At 43.3% G+C, this 23,255-nt stretch overlaps 1 protein-coding gene across 5 annotated transcripts in view; it reads right to left on the reverse strand.

Moving 5' to 3' along the window:
* The window catches only part of KANK1 (KN motif and ankyrin repeat domains 1), a 121,758-nt gene that overhangs the window by 26,913 nt on the left and 71,590 nt on the right, over nt 1-23,255 (reverse strand). Inside the window, exon 1 of one of the 5 annotated variants that reach the window (XM_057720146.1) lies at nt 1,200-1,460. The exons of the other annotated variants lie outside the window; for them this stretch is intronic. The gene's annotated coding sequence lies outside the window, so the exon portion shown is untranslated. Of the gene's footprint in view, nt 1-1,199; nt 1,461-23,255 lie in introns of those variants that run through there. 5 annotated transcript variants of the gene reach the window in all.

Raw genomic sequence — 23,255 nt, forward strand, 5'->3', positions numbered from 1 at the left:
GCACGGGAGCAAGAACAGTTGGAGGACGGACTTCAACTACATTTGTGTCTTCCCATTTAAAGACAAAACCAAACCCTATCCCAACCAGAGGAAACGTTTTTTCCTCTTTGACTTCTTTTGGACAAAACATTCACTATTCCAAGAATAGCTTGTTTTATATTTGTGATGGATCCAAACAGATGCAAAGGAGAATGAAAATAAGGGCAAACCTATACTCCAAACACTGGATCATGTGGCATTCGGTAAATGCTACTTCTGGCTAAGCCAAACATTTAGAAAAGGAAACAAGAATCTTTCAAGGCACAGACCTTGCTGCGGACCTGCACTATGCATTTCAAACTGAAAACCAAGGCTGTTTTTGTTTGTTTATATTGCAGAATTAAGTAATGTGTTTTTGTAGACTCATAATAACAAGATCTGCATTTGAGAGCCATGGGAAGGACCCCGAAGTAATGGGTGAAAATGCAAGCCATCTACACCCCTGCCCCTATCCGGGGTGTAAAAGGCCACCTGACTGCTGTCAAGGTCCATGTATCTCCAGCAACTTGGATTGCTGGCCTGTGCTTCCCACCCTTGACAGTGCCAAACAAACGTGACACCCGACTGTGTGAACACTAAGTAAACCTTTTGCCTCTATCCACCCTCTTCCCTCTGAAATGCTGGAAAGAAAAGTACGAAAAACAAAGCTGCCAAGTAGAGGAATAAAAAGGTTATGTACTCTTCGTGTCCTCATTTCATTAAGTTGTTCTAGCTGTTAGAATTTGGGCCATCAGATTTCAATTCTAAACCACGTGGAAAAAGACTTCTGTCTGAAAGTGGCGCTCCGCACCGATCATTTTCTAGCCTAAATAAGGGTAAGCTGATGAGGAGCGCTGCGCCTGGAAACTTGTGCTCATACCAACAGAACGTGTCTTCTCTTCTTCCTTTTTAACTCCACAAGGACAACATGCTCACTCAAGGCATGCAGCCGGACCTGTTCCCAGGGCTGTCTGAAATTCCATAAGCAAAGAAAACCTGCAGGCTTAGGTGCCTGACATTTCTCACCGCGCGGGCGATCCTACGTTGGGCCGGCCTAGCCCCTCCCGGCCGGGTGCTCCCCGCCGCCGCCGCCGCCCGCCCCGCTCCCCGGCCCGCGGGGACTGCGCCCGGGGGAGGCCCCGCCGCCCGCCCGCCCGCCACCCCGCCGGCCGCACACCTACCGGGCGCCCGCCGCGCTCCCGCCGGCCCGCCGGCCCGCCGCCCGCGCTCCAACGCCAGGGCCCGGGCTCTGCACCCGCTCAGGGAAGCGGGGGTGGGCCCGGGGGGAGCTCGGCCGGCGGGCCGGGCGCGCACGCCATAGGTTGGGGCCGCGCCAACGAGGTCCGGGCGGCGCGCCGACCCCACCCCCGGCACACTCGGCGGCTCGGCGCCCCCCGCGCTTCTCCCGCGAACAGGAAGCCGGGAGCTTCTGAAAACGTGTCTTCTTCTTGCCAGAAGTCAAAATAAAGCCGGCCCTTTAAATATCTCCACAGAGAGGCTCTGTCTTTGCCGCACCGGTCCCTCCTTCATGAAAGAGCGTGTGTTCTGGTGTGGAAACGAGCGGCCTCGGCCCCGGGCCACCTGAGCAAGCCGGCGGCACAAAGGGCCCCGCTGTTCCCCGCGGGTTCTCACAGCTCCCGCCGCGCGCGCGGGTTCCAGAGCGGGCGCACCCCTCCCCAGCGCCAGCGCCAGCGCCAGCGAGCTATCCTTCAACAGAAATCTCCACTGTGCCTTTGCCACAGTGAACCTTTCTTAAAAAACAAAACAAAACTTTTTTTTTTAAACCACCTTGCTTGTTAAAAAAAAAAATCACTATGCTGTACCCATATATATTGTACACTAATATAATACTGTAGAGCAACTACACTTGAATTTAAAAAAGAACATGAAGAGGAATACAAAAAAAGAAAGAAAAGAATGTTATGTACAGACATTTAAAGAAAAAGTCACTCATATCTCACCATCTAGTGGCAATTGTTAGAATTTTGGTACAGCTCTTAGGTTGTTCTGTATATGTCTTAACCACAGTTAATTTTTCGCCTTAAATATTTTCATTAGGAAAGGTTAATTTTTGTTTATTTCTCCTCACAAACTTTTTTTTTTTAATGCACTAACGTCAGGATTTAAAAAAAAAAAAAGGCAGGTCACATTTCTCAGTGAAATTTAACTGGCCCATCTTTAGTTATTTCCACAGTTCACAAAAGGCACACAGGTCATGCAGAATTATCCCCAGATGAACTTTGGACTTCTAAATCTGGGAATCAGGAGAGGTTAGAATTTAACTACGTTAAGCTTGATTCAGACTGTCTTAAGGACTTGTAATCCAAATTTCTTTCTCCAGCAACTAAAAAGCAAGATGTATTCTCAAGGTGTCATTTTTCCGAACAGCTGTCCACAGTACAAATTACTGTAACCTTAAATAAAGATATCTAGTCTCATGATTATTTTATCTCCTGCTTTCCAGTGTACCTTTACATACATTAACACAAATATGGCACTTACATGCCCTGACTGATTTCCCAACTTTTTCATATATGTTCGTCTTATCAGTAATAGACTGTAAGTATCTTGAGAATAACAAATTTAATTTCTAAAAGTTCCTTCTTTGCTCTCCCTCCCAACCATACACATGAATTAACAAGATGCAGGGGACAAAGATGTTTTATAATGTCTACTGAAGGAATAACTGAATATACAGTCTAACAGAGAACTTTGAAAAACATCTAAATATCCTGTAGTCTGAAGTTGCTTGTTCTATATTAGTGTTAAGGACATTTCTTACATGATGCTGTTTCAGTGATTATCTTTAGGTTGTGGAATCATGGGTAATTTTAATGTTGTTCTTTATGTTTTTACAAATTTTTACAATGCATAGGTATTCATCTTTTAAAAAAATATGATTATAAGAAGTCAGTGTTTTGAAGCAAGAGGAATGTATTGAAATAAACTCCAAGAAAGCTCATTTGACAGAAGGATATATGGGGCAGCCACAGCAAAGATAACTAGATGTTCTTCAGTATGTTACCTCATTCTTCCACACTAATAGGACTCCCTTTGTTTAATTGGGCAAATGTAAACGCTGTTATTTCCCTAGACTCCTTTGCTGTTAGTATGGCCATAAGCAGATATGTCATGTAGCAACTCCCAGAAGCCTCCCTTAAAAGACACAGGAATAGTTCTTTTGACAGCCTTTCTCTTTGTTCCTTCCTCTATCCTGATGCCTGGAATGCAGATGTAATGACTGGAACAGTAGCTGCTATCTTGGACTATGAGATCATACTTAGGGATGGAGGAACAAGGTGCTCGAAGGAACCTGGATCTCTAAAGAGCTTTGTGGATCAAAGCACTATACTACTCAGTCCTACTTCTACACATTTATGTGAAAGATAAACTTTTATTTTGTTTAGCTATTGTTTGTTTGGGATCTCTGTTACTTAGAGCTAAACTGAACTCTAATGGATATGGTACTCTCTCCCCAGTGTCTTCTTCTCCCCCTCACACACACAGACACACACACGTGCACACACAGGCACACAAAATTAAGACCGGATCTTGAAAAGAAAAATGTTTACTGATAAATTGGGGAGATGTTACATTCAAACATTTTTTATCACAAAAAACTTGATAAATTCAAGAGAAATTAAGGAAGTGTGGAAACAACGGTCAAAAAAAAAAAGCCTCTAAATGGGTTATAAAGGGGACTCTTAACTGCCTAAAAAGCCTTTTTGGACTAACAGGGCTATGCCTGCTTATACAAAGCCAAAAATCACTGGCTGTTATCTGCAACTGGAATCCGGAAAGTAACAGCTTCCAAAGAAATAGTCTGGAATCAGAGGGCTGTCCCTGGTGTTTACAAGAATTTTCTGAATGTCTGGAAATCCAGTGGTAGAGACTGCTCCTGGCACCACTGCTACCTTCATTATATAGCATTTACTGAAAGCTTAGTTGGGGGCAGAAAATGATCCTATTTAGTGGAAAGAGTAGGAGAAAGGACTTATAAGAAATAAAATGAGGTACAGTCTAGCTATGAGATATATGCCAAACACCCTAAACATAACACTAACTTAGGTCAGTTACAAAGGTATATTATCCATAAGAACAATCTGATAATATATGAATAAATGAGCAAAACAGAATGGTGTTAACCAGGAGATTTAAGTGATGATAGAGGAAAATGGAAAGAGAGGTAGATGGTGGAAATGAGCCAGCCAGAGCCTGCTAGTGCAGCTCCAGGAAAGAGGAGGCTAGAAGAGAGGGGGATGACCAAGTACAGAAGAGGACACCACGCTGGGTCCTGGAGCAGGGGAATCTCATCCACTTGGTCACTGACAGACTGTACACCTGGCCCTGTGCTAGGGGCTAAAAGGCTCAAAAAGGATTGTCTTCATAGCTGTGTGTGGATTAGACTGAGATAGGGAAAGAGATTAAATTCAAGGGGACCAGTTAATGTGTTATAGTACCCAAGTGAGAACCAAATAAAAAACCGATTCATATGTTTAACTTATATTTATAATCAATATTGATTAAAAAAAAAACAATATTAGTAACACCTCTCTCATTAACTATTTTCCAGGTACTATTGTAGGAGCTGGGGACACAGTGTGAACAAAGGAGACAAGGCCCCCGTTCTTATAAGGCTCACAGTCTAGTAGGGCGGGGTGGGGAAGTGCATGGAAAAATAAATAAAAGGCAAGGCAGAAGTGAAGCTAAGAGGCGGAACCACCAGAATTTATACCCATGTGTCAGGCTAAGTGGATGGGCTTCTAACCGTGGTCCACATAGCTTCTCAGGTTGCCATCGGCTCTGGGTCGACCTACTTCCTAGACACCAAGGGTCAGAGTCCCTCTTCCCTCTTCTCTCCCCCAACCCAGTTTGTACAGTTTGCAATTTGGGATAACCAAACACCAAATGTGACAGCACCAACTAGAGAACAATTCTCCAAGTCCAGACCAAATTCCCATGCATTCAGAGAAAAGCCGAAATCAACAAACTGATGGTAATTCTACTCTTTATTAATATATTTGCTACCTACGAGTATAAAACTAGTGCTCTGTGACAAGGCTAGTGTATAGACTCAAGAACAGTTTGAGGGACTTCCCTGGTAGTGCAATGGTTAAGACTCCATGCTCTTAACGCAGAGGGCCCAGGTTCAATCTCTGGTCAGGGAACTAGATCCCACATGCATGAGGCAACTAAGGAGCTGGTGAGCTGCAACTAAGGAGCCCACAAGTCGCAACTAAGGTGCCCACAATCACAACTAAGGAGCCCACATGCCACAACTAAGGAGCCTGTATGCTGCAACTAAGACCCAGTTTAATGAAAAATAAAAACACACAAACAAAAACAATCTGATAAAGTATACTTTAAAAAAAAGAACAATTTGAAATTTTCCTTGCAATTTTTCTGCATTAACACCATGAAATGGAGATATGGATATTTCAAAAGTCATTTCATTTAGACTCATAAAGCATTATATGGTTTTAACTTTTCAAGGAGACTAAACTTAATATCCAAATATTTGGTTTGGGAAGACGTAAAAAGTAATGTACTGGCCAGGAGGTAGAAGATTAGAAGGTAAGAAACTAGACTGGGAGTACTAACCTGCTAGTGGTGCTTCTCAGCTGGGGGTGATTTTGCCCCCAGGTAAAGTATCTGGCAAAATCTGGAGACATTTTTGCTTGTCACAGCTAGAAAAAGGGGTGCTACTGGCATCTAGGGGATAGAGGCCAGGAATGCTGCTAAACATCCTACAGTGCTCAGGAGCGTCGTACTTTTCCCAACAAAGAATTATCCAGTCCAAAACGTCAATACAGTCGGCTCTCTATATCTGCCGATGCAGAACCCACAGATACAGAGGGTCAACCGTACTATGCCATTTCATATAAGGGACCTGAGCATCCACGGATTTTGGTGTCCCTGAGGTGTCCTGGATTCAATACCCTGTGGATACTGAGTGCAGAACTGGTGTTGAGGCTGAGAAAGCCCATGCTAAATAGCAGAGTAAAAATTCACATATAGCAACAGAGCATTTGGCCATGTAAGCTGTGGTCTTCAAGTCCTCCATTTCTCAGTGGGACCACAGCATCATGCTTAAGTGACAGGGTAATAAAAATGCCATTTTTGAGCCATAAACCACTAAATACTTTTTTACATACCCTACCACAGTGAGCCATTCTTTACTATGAGCAAAAAACACTGGAGGTTTCTGAAATAATGTGTTCTGGTGGATTTTTAAGTGGACAAAACTTTGATATTATTACTCTCTCCATTAATTAGGATACAATGGCTTCTTTGTTCTGGTTTCACTGCTGAATACTCCTGGCCCAATTACTGACTAATGGTGCCATGAAAAATAATTGAGCCCATGTGCCAAGACTTCCACACAGTCTTCATGTGTTTTTCTTCACCAGATATTATACCTGACTATTGAAACTGAAGAACTCTGCTAATTCCCATCACTGTATCGTCCCCTCTCACATGAAGCATGAAGATTTTGCCTTAAGAGCTGAGTCGGTCCCCAAGAAGCACATAATTACATATAGATTCCCATACTTAAAAGCAGCAGAGGGTAAGCATCCTGCTGTTTGAAGCAGTCAGAAAGATTCAACATCAGCTAAGGCTGACAGGCAGGAAAGAAAAGGAGTAGGATCAACTCAGAGACGAACTTTAAGAGAGAGAAGTTCTCATGAAGTTAATTACTCAGAGCATGAAAGTAATTGAGTTAGCAAATCAACTTTTCCTGGCATGGAGCAGGGGATGAAGAAGACAGTGAAGTGGAACAGGTCCTTCTGGACAGGTTTAACTGGAAAGTTCTCCTGATGACACTGTCAGCATTAAGACTGAGGCCCAAGGAGCATCTCTTACCAAATCTATTGAGAAACACCATTTGTCAGAGAACACACAATGAAAAGGATAACAATGTAAGTGCTCCTCATTCTGTTTTCCAAGAATGTGTGGCAGATGAGACTTTTTCTTGCTCTTTCATTTACCAAAGAATTATTTTTATATCTGCTCTTTTCCCCTCTCAGCTAACAAATCCATCCAATCATTCATGCAAATGATGAGCACCTGTGAGATGTGAGGGCCTGTTCTATAACGCCTGAACCCCTGTCCCATGGAGTTTATACTACCTACCTGATTTCACCTGGACTGCTTTTCAGGTTACAGCTGTTTCAAACAGCTACCCAAATGCTTTGTTCAAATAAAATGACAATATGAAGGAAAGCGAAAGTGCATGCCAGAAGTTCATGGAGAATAGCTGGCCAACTGACACATCATATGTAGCAGAACTCAATTTTACAGGCTTGGTGTGTTTATGTGGCTAAGTTATAATGTGTGTTTGTTTCTCATATCAAACTCTTCATAACTCCTTTTGGCTTCTCCCACTAAATATTCAGATTTCCTCTCACAGTTGATCTTATCTCTGCTTTTGTAATGTGTCCCCACAAACATTAACCTGCACATCTTCTACTGTCTCCCATCACTGCCCTTTTTCCTACTGGCCCCACATTCTAGGTCTACCTGTTTCCACACCCCAGAGAGGGAATGCTGACCTAGGGAAGATGCAGTTGTCAGACTGAAAAGATGGATTTATTCTTTCATTCAGTAAGTATTTATTAAAAACCTATCATGTGGCAAACACTGCTAGGAGAAAATCAAAATGAACAAGAACCTACCTGGGTAGAACCTGTGAATACAGAAGACAAAGGATGCATAAATAAATAACAACTGTGATAAGTGCTATGAGATTAAAAGACAGGATGTATGCTAGGACAGAGCAGGGACCCCACCTGGGCTAGGCACAGGAAGTGTTCTGCCAGGGTGCTGTATTTGAGGAGTCCACTGGACTAAGAGTGTGTGTTTGGGGCAGGGGGGCTTGGCAGGGAGACCTTGATGGGAGAAACTCCAGGCAGAGAAAACAGCCTACGCGAAACCTGCCACTTTTTTGCATCAGGTAGCTACTGAAGGGTCTAAACATGGGACTGAAATGATGAGATTTGCATCTTAGCAAGACTGATCTGGCTAGATGCTGGAGTATGTATTAAAATTCTCTTCAACGGCCTCCATTAGGTTTTCCATGGACTGTTCAAGTCCCTAAGAATTTCTCTTGTGGTATCACAAATTCCTTTGCACTGTGCGAGTTTTATTTCCTCAACTAGATAACAAGTGCTAGCCACAGAGTTAAAACCACCAGAACTTGGAGCCTGCCTGCATTTGGGGGCAGCCTGTGGTCCACATCTTCCCCCTTAAACTATTCAAGAGGAAACGGAGAAGGCCTAACAAATCCCAGCTCCTCTGAGCAGAGCTGGAGACGGGGATCGGTCTTTGTCCTCATCCTCTGGGGCTCTATCCATGACCTCATTCTGCTCATAAAAAAGAAAATATTTTTCTTTAAACCCATGGATGACTCACTGCAGAGAAAAATGATGGGATTTCCTTTTCAGAAGGATGATAAATCGAATCTGGGAGGGACAGGGGTGGCATGAGTGAGGGCAGGAAGAAAGAAGAGAGGACATTTTAGGGAATGCAGGCTCTGATTCAGCAATGTTGAGATTCAGAGCACAAACTTGCTCTGTCTTTGAAACCAGAATGGGCAGAGCAGGGACTGAAAATGTCTGTGAAGCAAAGACAATGCTGACCGTGGCAGCCAGCAAGTGTGCTCTTGGAGGAGACAGGGAAAGATGGGTGGCATGCTATTGCCACCCCGTGGTGCTCCCAGCCCGAGCCCCTACGCCTCTGCCCTCGCTGACCAGGGGCTGAGTTACCCAAGGGAAGGCTAAAGACAGAGGAGCGGGTCTGGGAGAACGTAAGCAACACACTAGGAAAAGTCAAGGCTTCTGCTCACTACATGGTCTCTGACAAGCTGAGTTTCGGATCGGCTTTCCTCTATCACCTGAGTGCTCTTATCTGCCTGCCTGACAAGAATCTTGTTGCACGTGACCCCTATTGTATGCCTGAGGTGCATACAACCTTCAGAACTCAGACAACAGGTACTACCTGCTAGTTAATAATCTCAAGTGTCAGCACACATCAGATGGGCTATTTAAAAACAGTGTCAGGGGTCTCGTTGGCTCCAAAACTCTCTTTTGGATTCCACGGTCTAAATCTGGGATAATTTGGGCATCAAAATAATATGATTAATGACAGTAGCAGATTCCAATCCATTGAATAAATCTGAGTCCATAATGCTATAAGAAATATATAATAGAGTGCCAATTTATTTTTCAATAAATAAAGAATTATGGAAATAGAAAATCACCATTTAACAACCATTATAATAGCAGCTGACTCAGGCAGGAACCATCAACGGATGCCAAGTCTAGTGTGTAGACACTTCCGACTGATGAACAGGATATTGGTGTGGCCTCAGGATGCCTCCCACAATGTACGCGTCAATCACAAAGAGAAAAATGGTGATGTTACGGTGCAGAAAGCTGACCAAGAACCACGTGGGCCAGGTGATCAAGGCTAGCATCACGTGCCCCTGAGGTCATGCTCTGAGAAGAGCACAGCATCATTTCTGTTGGGTTTCTGCCTGGAAGGCATGCCTGAATCTGGAAATGTCGGTGGATCCTACCTGAAAGACATCCTACAGGAGGACGGGTCTGGAACTGCACAGGCAGCGACAGGTTTGTACGCACCATGTGAGGGGACTGGTGGGAACTCAATGATTTCCAAAGGTTGCTTCAAGACCATGACCCTTTCACTATATTTCACACAAAATTCCATAACATCGCATGCTATGTGATCAAGTGAAGAAAGAAATTAATTGGAGCCGCTGTCAGACCCGATGAGCTCAGAGAGAGCCAGGGGTCTTGCTCTCTGGCCATGCCACTCAGCAGCACTTTCCAGCTGCACGGGAACAACTGGCACAACCTAACAGTCCCCAAATGCAGCTTCCTTGTGCTGTATTATCAGTCACACCCTGGGCAGGCCTTAGGGGTCTAGAAGCCAGGCTGCAGGTGAGTGGTGTGAGGGAAGAACGTGGGAAGGGTTATAGGTCCTGGGAGCGGAATGGGCGACGTGTTAATGAGGGACACACTGTAGTAAGGAGGCACGTGATATTACAGAGGCCGGCAAGGTCACACAGTGGCCCTTCTCCAGCGTCCGGTGCCAACTAGAAGATGCAGTGACTCTACCCCAAATCTGTCTCCTAATAGTCAAGGATTCCAGGGGCACCTCCGTACTTATCTTCACCAGCCTCGGCAGTGCTGCCTTCTAATGTCCACTGTCTAATGTACAGAATTACTGCTGAATTAGAGCCTACATTTGTCATGCACACACAGACGGAACGCGCTTGGGGACTAAATGCTGTTTTCCAAACTTTCTTCAAAAATCACATACTGCTCTAAGCGCACATAGGAAATGTGCCAGTTCAGAGGGTAATTTTGTGAAAAGCAGAGAAGCAGCACAAGCTAGGACTTTGGGAAAGAAAGGCTTTTCTAACAATACATTACAGGTTTCTTTTTTTTCCTTGCGGGGGGTGGGGGTGGGACTGAAGTAATTATATGAATCCCAGCCCTTATTTTGTTTTACAGTGTTTACATAAGAAAAAGAAACCAGCTTTAAGGCACTCTAAACAGCTCCCCATTAGAAAAACAGAGCTGAAAACAAATGACCAAAAATGGATTTACCAACAAGAAAGGAAATTCTGGGATTTAAGCAAGCCATAAACTCAAAAACTCAGACCTTAGCATATACCTATAACCTCTCTCGCTCCCACGACAATGATATATTTATGTTAGAGCCACGGCTAAAGCTGAAACTGTCACTGAACCAAAAATCCAGCTTTGAGTTATTCTTTCCAGCCTGTAAGAAAAGCAAATATTTTTCATAACATACAGAGTTTGAGTTTATATTTCACCAACCCCCACCCAAACGTCACACTCTCTATTTTTCTTTTTTGGGGGAGCTTTCTTACTTACCCACCCAGAAACAAAATAACTGTGATTTTCAGCAAGCAGGAAGCCAAGTCTCAGGCCCACTTCCCTCAGCATTAAAGGGCCTGCACACGTTAGCAGGCAAAGAGCCCAGGGGCTGCTGCAAAGCATTTATTTATACCCACTTGGAATTTCCTGACCAACTAACAGCCTGCTGGCCGTGGGGTTTAATTCCAGGACTCTCAGCGTCAGTGAGACAGCAAAAACTAGCAATGAGCAAGACTGTTAGCAAGGATCTTTACGACACACGGGTGAAGACAGACCCCTCCCCTGCCCCTTCCAAGGCTTCCAACAAACTGTCTCATATTCTCCAGACACATGAAATGCTAACCTAGAAATGCAGCTACCAATTCTAGGAAGAACACAGACAGAGAGGCAGCAAATGTCTCCTTCTTCTTCCTGCTGACTCAGTCCCTCCCCCAAACCCTCTGCGGCTGAGAAAAGCTCCCAGTCACAATCTGAGCCATCGTGCAGGGCCTTCTATGAAGGACATGATTCAGCTGTTATGCGGAACCCAGGCTAGGCTGGAGGAGGGATTCCTTTTCTTGGTTTATTCTTATTTAGTGCAACATGTAATCTGAAGGCTAAACACTCCCATTTGTAAACCACAGACCCTAAACCTTTTTTTTCCCATAGTTCCTTAAACATGTTATTCCAATTAGATCACGTGACTTTCTAAGACACAGACTTAGTTCCCAAACAAGTGCACTCTGTTTTAGGGGGATAACATCTTTGAGCGACATTTTCTTTCTCTTTTAAATATTCAGTAAGAATGCTATGTCCCTCTAATGGTTTAAATTTGTCACTAAAAAAAAGAGGGGGAAAAGGTTCTTTTAAATCTGTTCTTCACCTATGCCTAAGTACACTGGGTAAATGTGACTGATTCCAGTGGAATAAGATTTATTGAACTCTTTCTACAGGGCAAACAAGCAAAGCTAGTTCTAAACAGTAAAACAGAGATTAACAAAGATTAAGGATGTCTCTAAATGGCCTGTTTAGTAAAATTCAAAACAGGGGCCAGCTGTGTGGAGAGAGGCAGCGTTTTACAAGAATCTGGATTTGCAGGGTCTAAGGGGTTCACCTTAGCGCTGGCGCACATCCTACCTCACTCCGCTTACCTTCTCATTCCATCCTCGGCTCCACACCTGGTGGCTGCATGCTTTAAAAGTGACTATTTTTACGAGACAGGCGCTTTAGCCAACTAAGCCACAGAGCCAGCTAAAAGTGACTATTTTTGAAACAGACATTTTCCTGCGTGAAGCTACAAATATCAAACTTTTTAAGAAGAAGTGGGATTCATTTGGGCTTGTTTTACACCAAATAAACTGATTTAAAGAGAAATAACAAACTAATAAAGAGCAAAGCTTCAAGTGTCAGATGTTTTGAAATATAGGATCCAAAAATTTCCAAGTTATTTTACCCAACAACACCTACATCAGATAAGAGATTTGAGTTAGATCAATTTTTCCCTTGGTTTTGGACTTAAAAAAAAGTTTTTGAGATATTTATGTACCATAAAATTCACCCATTTTAACTGTACAGTTTGATGAGTTTTAGTTAATGTATACAGTTGTGCATCTATCCCCACAATCCAGTTTTAGAAAACACCCATCATTCAAAAAATTTCCTTAGGCTTGTTTTATCATTTGCTTTTAAGAGAGAAATTTTCTCCTCTGTACTTTTGAGAAAATTCTGGTATTATTTAGTCACATTATTATATTCCAAACTAAGTATTGATATCAAAAGACTTGTCCTGAAGAATTAAACTGAGGAAAGCATCTGAATGTACTATTCCTTAATCCTGAAAAAAAATTCTGCTAAATTTTTATTTTATAAGTATTGTGTTCTAAGAATACAGCTTATTCTATAAAGCAGTTGGAGGTAACGATTTTGTCTGTGTGCTTCTATGAAGGCAAGGTCTAACATAAAAAGTCATTGTATGCAAATAAATGTCTAGTCCTTAATCAAGGATGGCAAAGGTTGGGATGGGAGAAGAATTAAAAATAGGAGCTCCTTCTGACTGGGAAGTGTCAGTCACAAAAGTTCCCACTGTCGGGAGAAAGACACACCTGTCTGCCTCTACTCTCCCTTAATTTATGTACAAAAGAGGCCACCAAATGAGATCTTGGAGGATGAAGAAATGGGCTGTAGGCAAAGGCTTCTGTGACACCAGGCTGAAGAACACTGCCTCAATGGTCCTTCTCCCCTGGACGCTGGCTGCAGGACTTTAAGACGGCAATCAAGTATATCAGTATCCACAGTTTTTCTCATGCTGAAGAAACAGGGTAACTGCATCAAGACTCTTTTCCCCAGAGAACCTGACCTCTACTCTAGAGATAAAACCAAAATTAAATGAACTAGTGAGTAGTAACAGTGAATTACATTTTGGACATCTTAAGCAGCATATTTCCTGACATATCCTGAATTTACCTTCCTCCCCCAACGTGTTCCTTTTCTCCTTGTTATCGACTCCTTAACACTCTTTCACTCTCAAAGACAGAGCACAGATGCATGGGAGTCATCCGTCTCACAAAGGCATCCTTTCCCCCTCTTTGCTCACTATCCACTGTGCACAGTTCTTTTGGACAGCACTGTTCCAAGGGCTTCATACATGTATGAACTCATCTGATCTTCCAGACAACTCTAATAGGTACATATGATTACTGGATTTTAGAGATGAAGCTTCAGTCATCCACGCTGCTACTCTACTGCTACTGCTTACTCAACTGCTATATTAACCCCACACAGCACTAGAAAGCAATGCACCAGGTACATTCTTTCCTGTAGCCCTCAGAGAGCAAAGAAAGGTGGGGAGAGGAGCGGGGAGCTGGCATTTATGAAGGGTGGGGAGGAGAAAGTGCATGCTACTTCAGTGCTTTTGCCTGTACCATTCCTTCCCCTTCTGGAGCCCACCACCCCCAACCTCTGCAGGCAAAAATTCTTCCAGTGTGCAAGGACCAGCTAAATAAAATACTGGTTCTGTTGGAAGCTGCCCCTTATCTTGATGTGGGGCCACCGCTTCCATCCAGGCTCTCAGTGCAGCATGCTTTCCCCTCTGCAGGGTTTGTGCACACATCTGGCATCCCAACAAACTTAGAGAAGCCCTGTCCTCTTTATCTCAACGAGCGCTGTGCCGTCAGCACTGTAGGTGCTCAGGGCTCATTCACTCTATGCGATTCCTTCCAGAGGAGTCGCACTTGAAGCGTGTGTTTCCTTTTAAAGAGCTATATGAAAATGTCAAGGACTCTAAGACCGTGCCCTCAGTTCACAGCTGAGGCAGGACTCTGGGCCAGAGGGGTGGCCGTGCTAACATCTCCTCTGCCTTTCAAGGGGAAGGTGCCAAGACTGGAACCTGCCAGAGCAGACACTGCCCCCCCACCCCCCACGCCACACGTTCCCCACCCCGCGGCACAGTCACGTGGCCTGGGGCTGTTCCAAAAATGCTGAGTCATCCCCCCCATCCCCGCCCCAATGAGTCAGCATCTCTTGGAGTGGGGCCAGGGGCATCAACATTTTTAGAAGCTTCCCAAATGAGTCTATGCCACAGCCAGGGATGAGAGCCTCAGCTCTAAACCAAGTAAACTCTGCAACTCTTACGTGTGTTCTTCATCGTGGCTTAAAGGAAGCTGACAGACAAACTGGGGCAGCCCCTTAAGCAATTCAAGTAACCTCAAGGTTCAGATCACAAGTTCAAATACCTTCAGCGTCCAGGTTAATCATGGAAAGGAAGGGGTTCAGAGGGATTTGGGGGAGAGCAGAAAGCACCTGTCCTCTCCAGATGACTGTGGCCCTCTGGAAGTACACATCCAGTGATCCAGATCTTTTGACTTTTCAAGAGAAGCTGAAGAAATGGTATTTTTATATGAAATTATCTAATGTAAAAAATCCTGGTAATTAATTCAAAGTAAACAAAACCTTGGGTTGGCAAACAGAGCACACTCCCAGGTCTCAGTGTGACACCAGGCAAGGACTTCATGGTATCCATTTGGGATCCAATTTCATTCCTGTTTCCATCCCTTTCCTTTTCCCATTTTCCAGGTGACACACTTTTTATTTTTTCTTCTCATTTAAAATTGCTAGAGGGATATCCCTGATGGTCCAGTGGATAAGACTATGTGCTCCCAAGCAGAGGGCCTGGGTTCAATCCCTGGTTGGGGAACTAGATCCCACATGCATGCCACAACTAAGAGTCCACATGATGCAACTAAGAGCCCGAATGCTGCAGCTAAAGATCTGGCATGGCCAAAATAAATAAACACATAAATAAATATTAAAGATAAATAAATAAAATTGCTGGAGTCCTTGCTGAAACAAATTGAAGACAAAGGCAACAACCAAAACAACAGCCTAGGATCCCTACCGCCATTTCTCTTACAAGTAATCTTAATATGCAAAAACCCTACCTGTAAGTCTTCATCTTGAAAAGAGGTTGGAAGTAAGATGCTTAGCTATCATGCTCATGCAGAGCCTGCATTATTTGAGACTTCCCCTCAACCCCTAAAGAATTCAAATACCTTATCATGGCTACATTACCCATCCTCTACTCTCAGACTTGTGATGGGATATGACACCCAAAGCTGGGTGTCTAAGGGAACTGCAGTGACTGAGAGAGGTGGGCACACTTCCTTTCCTGACTACCAGGGCTCCTTCTCCACCCACTTCCACCACAGCCTGAGGGGGCTGGCAGGACGTGAAGGGGATTACAAGGACAGGACAGGTCCAGCAAGGGCTTACAGCTCTTCCTCATCCTGTTAGGTGTGGATAGCGTTGGGTGTTGGAAGAGGATTCCTTCTTTCCCTGCCCGCATTAGAAGGATCTGAACCTAAAACTTAACATCAGGGAGATTTTCCAAGGAGAGGCCACGATCAACATGCAAAGGGTATGCTGCGGGGGAGGTGTGAGATTCCAGCCAGGAAAGTGAAGTCAGGAAGAGGACACTATGGATGATGGGTCTATCTTAAAAGGCCAGAAAAGAATCCTCTGTCTTCGTTAAACATTACTCAACAAAGTGCATTTCCCCAAACACGTTTAAGGCTTAACACTGGAGTCACACTGAATTTCTACACGTTAGGCTTTCTTTATGGTCTGGGTTGCATCATGATTATTACTTTCATAAAATTTAAATGAAGGACTTTCCCACAATATATGCGCACCTGAGATCTGACCTCAACATTTTAAAAAAGCCAAATGACAAAATGAATTGGGACATGAAGCTAAAGGATTTAAAACTTTAAATAAGATTACCACAGAGACTATAAAGGCTGTAAACGATGAGGCAGTAAGGACAGCTTATTTCCCCCTTTTCCTCTAAAAGGGGTGACAGATCTGTAGGAGCCTTCCCCAAAAAAACTGTGGGTGAGAAGGATGATAGACCAATGGCCACACTCCCACCTTAGAGGTCACCAGCTCAGGTTCTCATTCACAGTTTCGACCAGTCCACCAAACCAGACTAAATAAAAAGCGAAAGGAACTGACTGGAGCTCCCCCACCTCTCTCCGGCTGGACTGTTAACCAGCGAAGAAAGCAGCAAAGAGGCCATGGGGGCTAGGGAGAGCTTCCCCTAACGGCCTCCAATAATTCTCCTCTCTGGACAACCACATCGTACCTGGTCTCCTCTCCCTGGAACCCAAGGCATTTAACAGGTAACGTCATTGAAAGCCCACCTTTGAGCACGTGACAGAAAGTAGATACCACACCTTCCAGTCAGATGTGACGTACAAGGAGGAAGAATGCAAGTACGTGTAACAGAGTGAAAGCCTCCTGTTTGTGCAGGGGAAAGATCCAGGTGAACAGGCTGGGAGAAAACTGCCAAGGGTATGACAATTTAAGATTGGCAACTGGCAGGGCTCGAATCAATTCCACAGATTCCGAAGCAGGCACTGTGCCTGTGTCTTGCCCTGTGTCAGATGCCCAGCGTGAAGGCAGCACCAAGGAGGTGAGCTGCAAACATGTGTTGGTTGAACACTGAGCCTGTCAGCTATGCTGGGTACTACGCAAGCTGCAATGGGCATACCGAGATGAAGATGACATGAATCCTGCCTCTTAAGACCTCAAAGCTTACAGATTAATGAGACACACAATCACAGCTCTTACACAAAAGCAAGTGAGGGCCACTATTTAACAGAATACAAAGTTCTCCAGGAACAAAGAAGAGGAAGGGGTGAATTCCCATTGGGAGTATCTGAGAACACTTGTTGGAAAAGGTGAGAGAGGGAGCAGGCCTTGAAGCATAAGAAGGGCTCACATGAACGGATATGGGAAAGACATCCAAGTAGAGGACAGTGCTTTGGGCAAAGCCACTAAGAGGAGAACAGGGTAGGTAGGACTGGGGAGCAGCAGCTGGGATGGTGGAAAAGCCCCTGCTTCTTTCACACATCTTTGGACAGAGCTGGTCTCTTACTACCTGGAGCCACAGAGGGCTGGGAAGGCCATCTGTGATTTTTGCAGGCATCATGACTGAAGAAACAGAAATAGACTATGATTTCTGTCAAAATAAGGCTAAAAACGGAGGCTCAGAGGAAAGAGCAGAAAACAGAGATTGAAGTTAATGAAAGATAAAATGTTTGGAGAGACAGAAAAAATAACACACGTATAGAAAGCTCAGCGACTCTTAATCTTGCCAGCCATCCTTAACAAAACAAATCACAAAGTAGTGAGAATAAGGCAAAGACAGACCAACTTTCACAGAACCTCAGGGTTGGTCCTTCCACAAAGAAGGGAAACAGCTGCCCTCTGCCAAGTAAATTTCTGTGCAGTCATTTAAAAGTGAGCTACCGAATGAATGAACTCACTGAGTTGAATTATTTCTACTGAGTTTTGTGTCACTCTTTCTGGTGGTCCAAAAACTAAACCCGCATTTAAATTTACCACTATTTGGAAAGCCTACTTTTTCATCATCAAAGTGTCCAGAGGATAAAAAAACCGAAGGATAATGCCCCAGAGGAAAAGCCCCAAGCTCTAAGCCCCCTTTACCTTTCTGGAAGCTTTTCTGTCTTGGATTTCTTCATTTAAAATCAGTATCCTGAGGTGGTGTAAGTTCCAGCGGCTGTTTTCTAGTGTCCAAATAACGTCCGAGCACCCCCTTCCGAGAATCCACAGCTCCTTGTATGTGTGTGTGATGCAGGGGCACGTAGAAGGCAAAGCTCGGGGCCTGCTGGGACTCCTTACAGGACAGGCTGACAGGTAACCAACCACAGAGCTTATGATGTGATGTGACTGTTTCCCCTCACACTGCCAAACAGCTGTCCTTGCGGCAGATCTGAAAGCAGCGTAAAGTGTGGCGCTAATGGAAAAATCTGGTGGCACAGGGCTTCAGTGTTTTGCAATTTTTTCCTGTAAGCTGCATTGTTGGAATGGTTTGACATGCAAACCATTCCCTCCTCCCCAACTGGCCTACAGACTTCCAGGTCTCCACCCTGCTGTGCTGTAAAAGTCAGTATATCATCAGGCTGACTCACCAGCTGAAGAGGTGGAGTACTGGCTAGGGGACATGCTGCACGAAGCCGGCAGGTACTTCTACCTCCTCTGCCAGGACATGGGAAGACAAATCAGTCTTTGTCCTCACAGTTGGAGGGAACATGCCAAACGAGCTGCCTCAAAAAACAATTCCATGGGGTGGCCCTGATTTGAATAAAGCATCCCAGTCAATCAATCTGAAATGCTAAGGAAAAGGAAATAAACCTGCTGTCTCTCAGTAGGTACACTGTCTTCGATGAGGGGGATACTGAGAGCAGAGGAGGAGTGAACTTTTTTCTGTTTTACTCAGAAGAACGTGAGGATTGATGCATGTGACTAAGGTTTTAAAGAGATTAAGCAGTTGGGTTCATGAATTATTAGAAATATCACCTCTCCCTCCCTTTGTTATATTTCTAATCTGGGAATATTCTCCCTCTTTCTTTCAGGAGACTCTTAAATGTGCCTGCTGTTCAGAACACTTGAAATGTCTTTGTCTAATAGATAGCTGATGCAAGAAAAAGGGCACTCAGAGTGGGCAGGGAAGGGAAAATTTGGCAGGACAAACTGAATCAATGTTTTCACAAAAATGTTTGCAAAGCTGATGGAATTTATCAACTAAACCAAATACTGTGAGACTAAATTCAGAAAATCCCATGACTATCACTTGATTCTATCCAACAGAGATCATGTCCAAAATGCAGAAGATCCCTAGGAGAAAGAGAACTGGTCCAATGAATAAAATCACAAAAAAAGGAACTAAACTAAATTTAGTACCTGTGATTATTAATAGCAAATTGCTTCCAAAAACTATTACTCTAGCACAAGTTCCTTTAAATAAAGGCTTATGTGATGAAATGAAGCCATGTCCACAACCTCCGTTCCAGCTGGTAGAAATGTCACGAATCACTCAAATCTGGCTTGCCACAAACAAGACAAAGTAAGAGCACAAAGATTTAACTTTTAGGATAAGAACAAATCCCATGAATCCAACAATTTGTCTCTTGGCCCAGTTCTTCCTCATGTCTATAGTTCTGCTTGTCATTCTGTTGGTTAGAAAAGCCTTCTGAATACTACAGAATATTCATTAATCTGAATTTTCAGCCATGGCTTGCTCCAAGAACTACTAGGATTAGAAATCTGGTCACTATTAAAAAAAATCCTCGAAATAGCTACATACTTATTTTTAAGTTGTGAGATCACTTGTCCATATAGAACTGCCAGCTGAGATCACTAATGCTATATATACAAGTGGGCTGCATATTTTAAACACTTCTCTTGTTTTCCGGCTTCATAATGAACTGCAACCCAAAAGCAGAACCAGGCTTATCCTCTAAAACATGCACATTCTTTTCCTAAAGCATATGGAAATGAGTAAATCAGTTACAGCACACTCCAAAAATATCTAACAGGGCAGCCAAAAGAGGAAAAATAGAATCATCACTTTTTTTGACTTAGAACTTCTACAACTGTTTGAATGAATCTTATCAAGTCTGATTTCCTGGTTGGGTCTTCTTTGAGGTTTTTTTTATTAGAGTGGTCAACTCAATGCCATTTTAAAATATGTTGCCAGAAAAGAGCAAGAATGCATTATCTCTGTGAATTTGAGAACTACGCTAATTATTTTTCATGCCAGATCAAATTAAACAGCCTTTTATAGAAAAGGTCCCCAAAGCAGAAACTGTGAGCTTTAGTCACTCGTTTTCCTCCAAGCCCATTCAAACCTTTCTCGGAAATTGTACAAAGGAGATGAACAGGAATTATCCAGGACACAGGAACAAGGAAGCTAATGGGCTCAACAAGCCCACCCAAAGTTCTTCCAGAAAGAGGGGAAGTGTATAATCAGAAACAAACGCCAGTACTCACGGTGGGAAGTCTGCGGGTGAGCAGGGCACAGATTATTCAAGTCTTGTAGGCAGGGCTGTTGTAGTTCTTTGCCTCACTATGCAGTCTCTGAATGATAGCAACGGCTCAAGTTCTGAGAGCTCATCTCCCTGTTGGGTAGTTATTTTGTGTTTTTTCTCTCTTGTTGGCACACACAGTGCACCTGGGCAGAACTCAGCAACCAAAGGGTATCTCTGCCTAGCACCCAGGACTAGCAGCAGCCCAGATTCTACCCTTCCTACACCCAAGGAGGCTGGTACTTGCTGGGAGATAAATCATCCTTCCTCGGCTTAGCTGGAGAGCTAATCGCCTGTCTGAAATCTGATGCTTAACCCATTATGACTCGCTCATTGTTTGAAGCAAAAGTCTTATAAGGCGAAGCTGGCTGCGGCTTAAAACCAAAGCCTTGAAAGTTTATAAAACAGGCAAGCCCTGACAAGAGAGGGACTCTTCAGAGCCTCTTGGGGGCTGGACAAATTCTGGGGTTCTGATTAACCAGACAAGCAAGACTCCAAAATCCTGGGTCCCTGTTTGTAGGTGGTCTTGGCATTTTAACAGTTATGAAATTGAAATGTAAATACTTCTTACTTAAAAAAAAAAAACTTCCCAAACACCATCACTATAAGAAAATAAATTATTTCATTTATAAACGTTAGTGTGAAATTAGCCTTCAATAAACTAGCAGCTAACAGTTTCATTTGAAGTTGAAATGCATAATCTAATTAAATCCAATTATTAAACAATCAAATAATAGGATGAAACTGTATGATGTGCTAAATAAATGAATACAATTTATACATAAATATATATGTATAAGGTATTAGAATATGTTTGTTAATCTGGCTCTATGAAACAATTCACACTAAGAAAAAAAACAACCCCTGTCAGGAAGGACAGTAGTTGGGTTTTATGTAGTTTTCTGAAATACATACTTTCCCCTTGATCTGTTTAATCAGATCTTCATAGATACCACACTTCTGATTTTTAATGTCAACAGCATGCCTCAAACAAAGGAAACAACTCTCCACATTCAACTTCCGGCTTAGCCACGGTGGCAGGTCGTGCTCTGCCATCTGAAAATAAGGAGGGGAGACTGAACGGGAGAAATCAAAATCCCGGCTCTTACCTAGGTTTTTATGTTAGGCAACTCTGTGCTACCCTCCCGGCCCTGCTGATAACCACTGAACACACCACGTATGGGGAAATGCAAAACACAAATAGGAGCCTGCAATTAATCCTCTTGTAGATTGCATCAGGAGACCCTGGAAGGTCAAGAAGCGTACCCATGAATTAAAGCAGCCCCAGTTTCTAATCAGCTCACCCTCTGTCTTTGGAGTACTGCAAACACAGAGGTCAGGTCTGAGACTCACCACCACGAACACACCACCTCTGCCATGCTCTGTGACATTCTTTACAGACGGTCTCAGAAAACACCAGGTCGGCTCCAGCCAGACCAGTCAGTGCAAACTGGTCTTGTACTTGACAAACAGCACGCAATCCCTGCTGTCAGGTTTACCGCAGTGGGCTCAGAGTTCTGTTTGAGAAATGCTTCTGCCCAGAAAAAATATTTACACAACGGAGAGTGGGCTGCACTATACTGCAGCCTTCTGCCTGCTCTGCCACGAGTCTCTGGTGCTCTCTGGTTGACCAGGTCTTATCAGTGGCCTTTGTACCTCATTCAAGATCAGCATGGAGACAAAACCTGGAGCCAAACAGCTGACCAGGGTAATAAGATTTTACGAAAGTTATTATATTAACTTAAAATGACAACCACATGTTTAATGTAGTTCAAGTATATTAAATGAGTAAATATGTATCTGGCTGGAAAAATACACAACATATTTAGGCTGTGAAAGAGAACAGCAAGAGGGGGGAAAAACTGTAATAAACTAGCAAAGGCAAGTATTAGCAGAAATAAAAATGGTGATGGCAAGCATAAAAAGTCTCTCCCTAATGCTCATCTACCTATTTCATTTACCTGTCAGACAAAGGACAGTAATTCAGTTCTTTCCCCAACATCACAGCATCCGACAGTCTGGCACGATGGCCCCTGAGCAGGTGTTTATTAGATCAGGAGCTCATAACAGAGAGAGCAAAACAAGAAGGATGGTGATTTCTCCTGACATCTGACCAGCACTTTACATCTTAAAAAGTGCTTTTATGGTTATTGTTTTATTTTTTAGTCACAACAATCCTGCGAAGAAGGTAGAACAGGTATTATTTTCATCTGACAAATAAGTCACTTGTTATTTGGCTTCTAAAGAGATTCTAGGGTCTAATTAAAGTTTCACAACATTAATTAGTATTTAGAGAGGCATCAATCAGCACACTCAGTTTACAACACGATGTGAAAACTTGGCAAAAAGCCGACTGTCCCTATCCCTCAATTCTGCAGAAATACAGCAATTTTCCTAACAAATGACCGCCATTTACTTACTACTTGGCTATAAAAAAAGAGAACAGTCAGTCATGAGCAATTATAATATTCATAGCTCATTACATTAACAAATGACACTAGGGTACTCTTAGTAATACCATAATAAAATGTTTTTAAATTAATGAAACCAAAACTGGACCAGTCCATAGAAGTAGGATAAAGGATCTGGCGAAAAAGAGATAAAACTATGACAAACAATTGATATTGAGGGTGTGGGCAGTAAGAAGGAAGATACAACTTGAAAGGGTTTCACAGGTAAGGTTGCCAGGTTTAGCAAATAAAAATACAGAACACCCAGTTAAATTTGAATTTCAGATAAACAAAGAATACTTTATAGTATAAGAATGACCTCTATTTTATTTGGATACTCTGTCCACAAGGAGACTTCAACTAAGAGTCCTGAAGGCAGGGATTTTTGCCTGTTTTGTTCACTGCTCTATCCCTGGGGCTCAGAACAATGTTTGGCAAGTTGTAGGCGCTCAGTAATATTTGCCATGTTGTACTAGTAAAGTCTATCTCATAAG

The sequence above is a fragment of the Hippopotamus amphibius genome, chromosome 2 (genome assembly GCF_030028045.1).
Source record: "Hippopotamus amphibius kiboko isolate mHipAmp2 chromosome 2, mHipAmp2.hap2, whole genome shotgun sequence".
NCBI lineage: Eukaryota > Metazoa > Chordata > Mammalia > Artiodactyla > Hippopotamidae > Hippopotamus > Hippopotamus amphibius.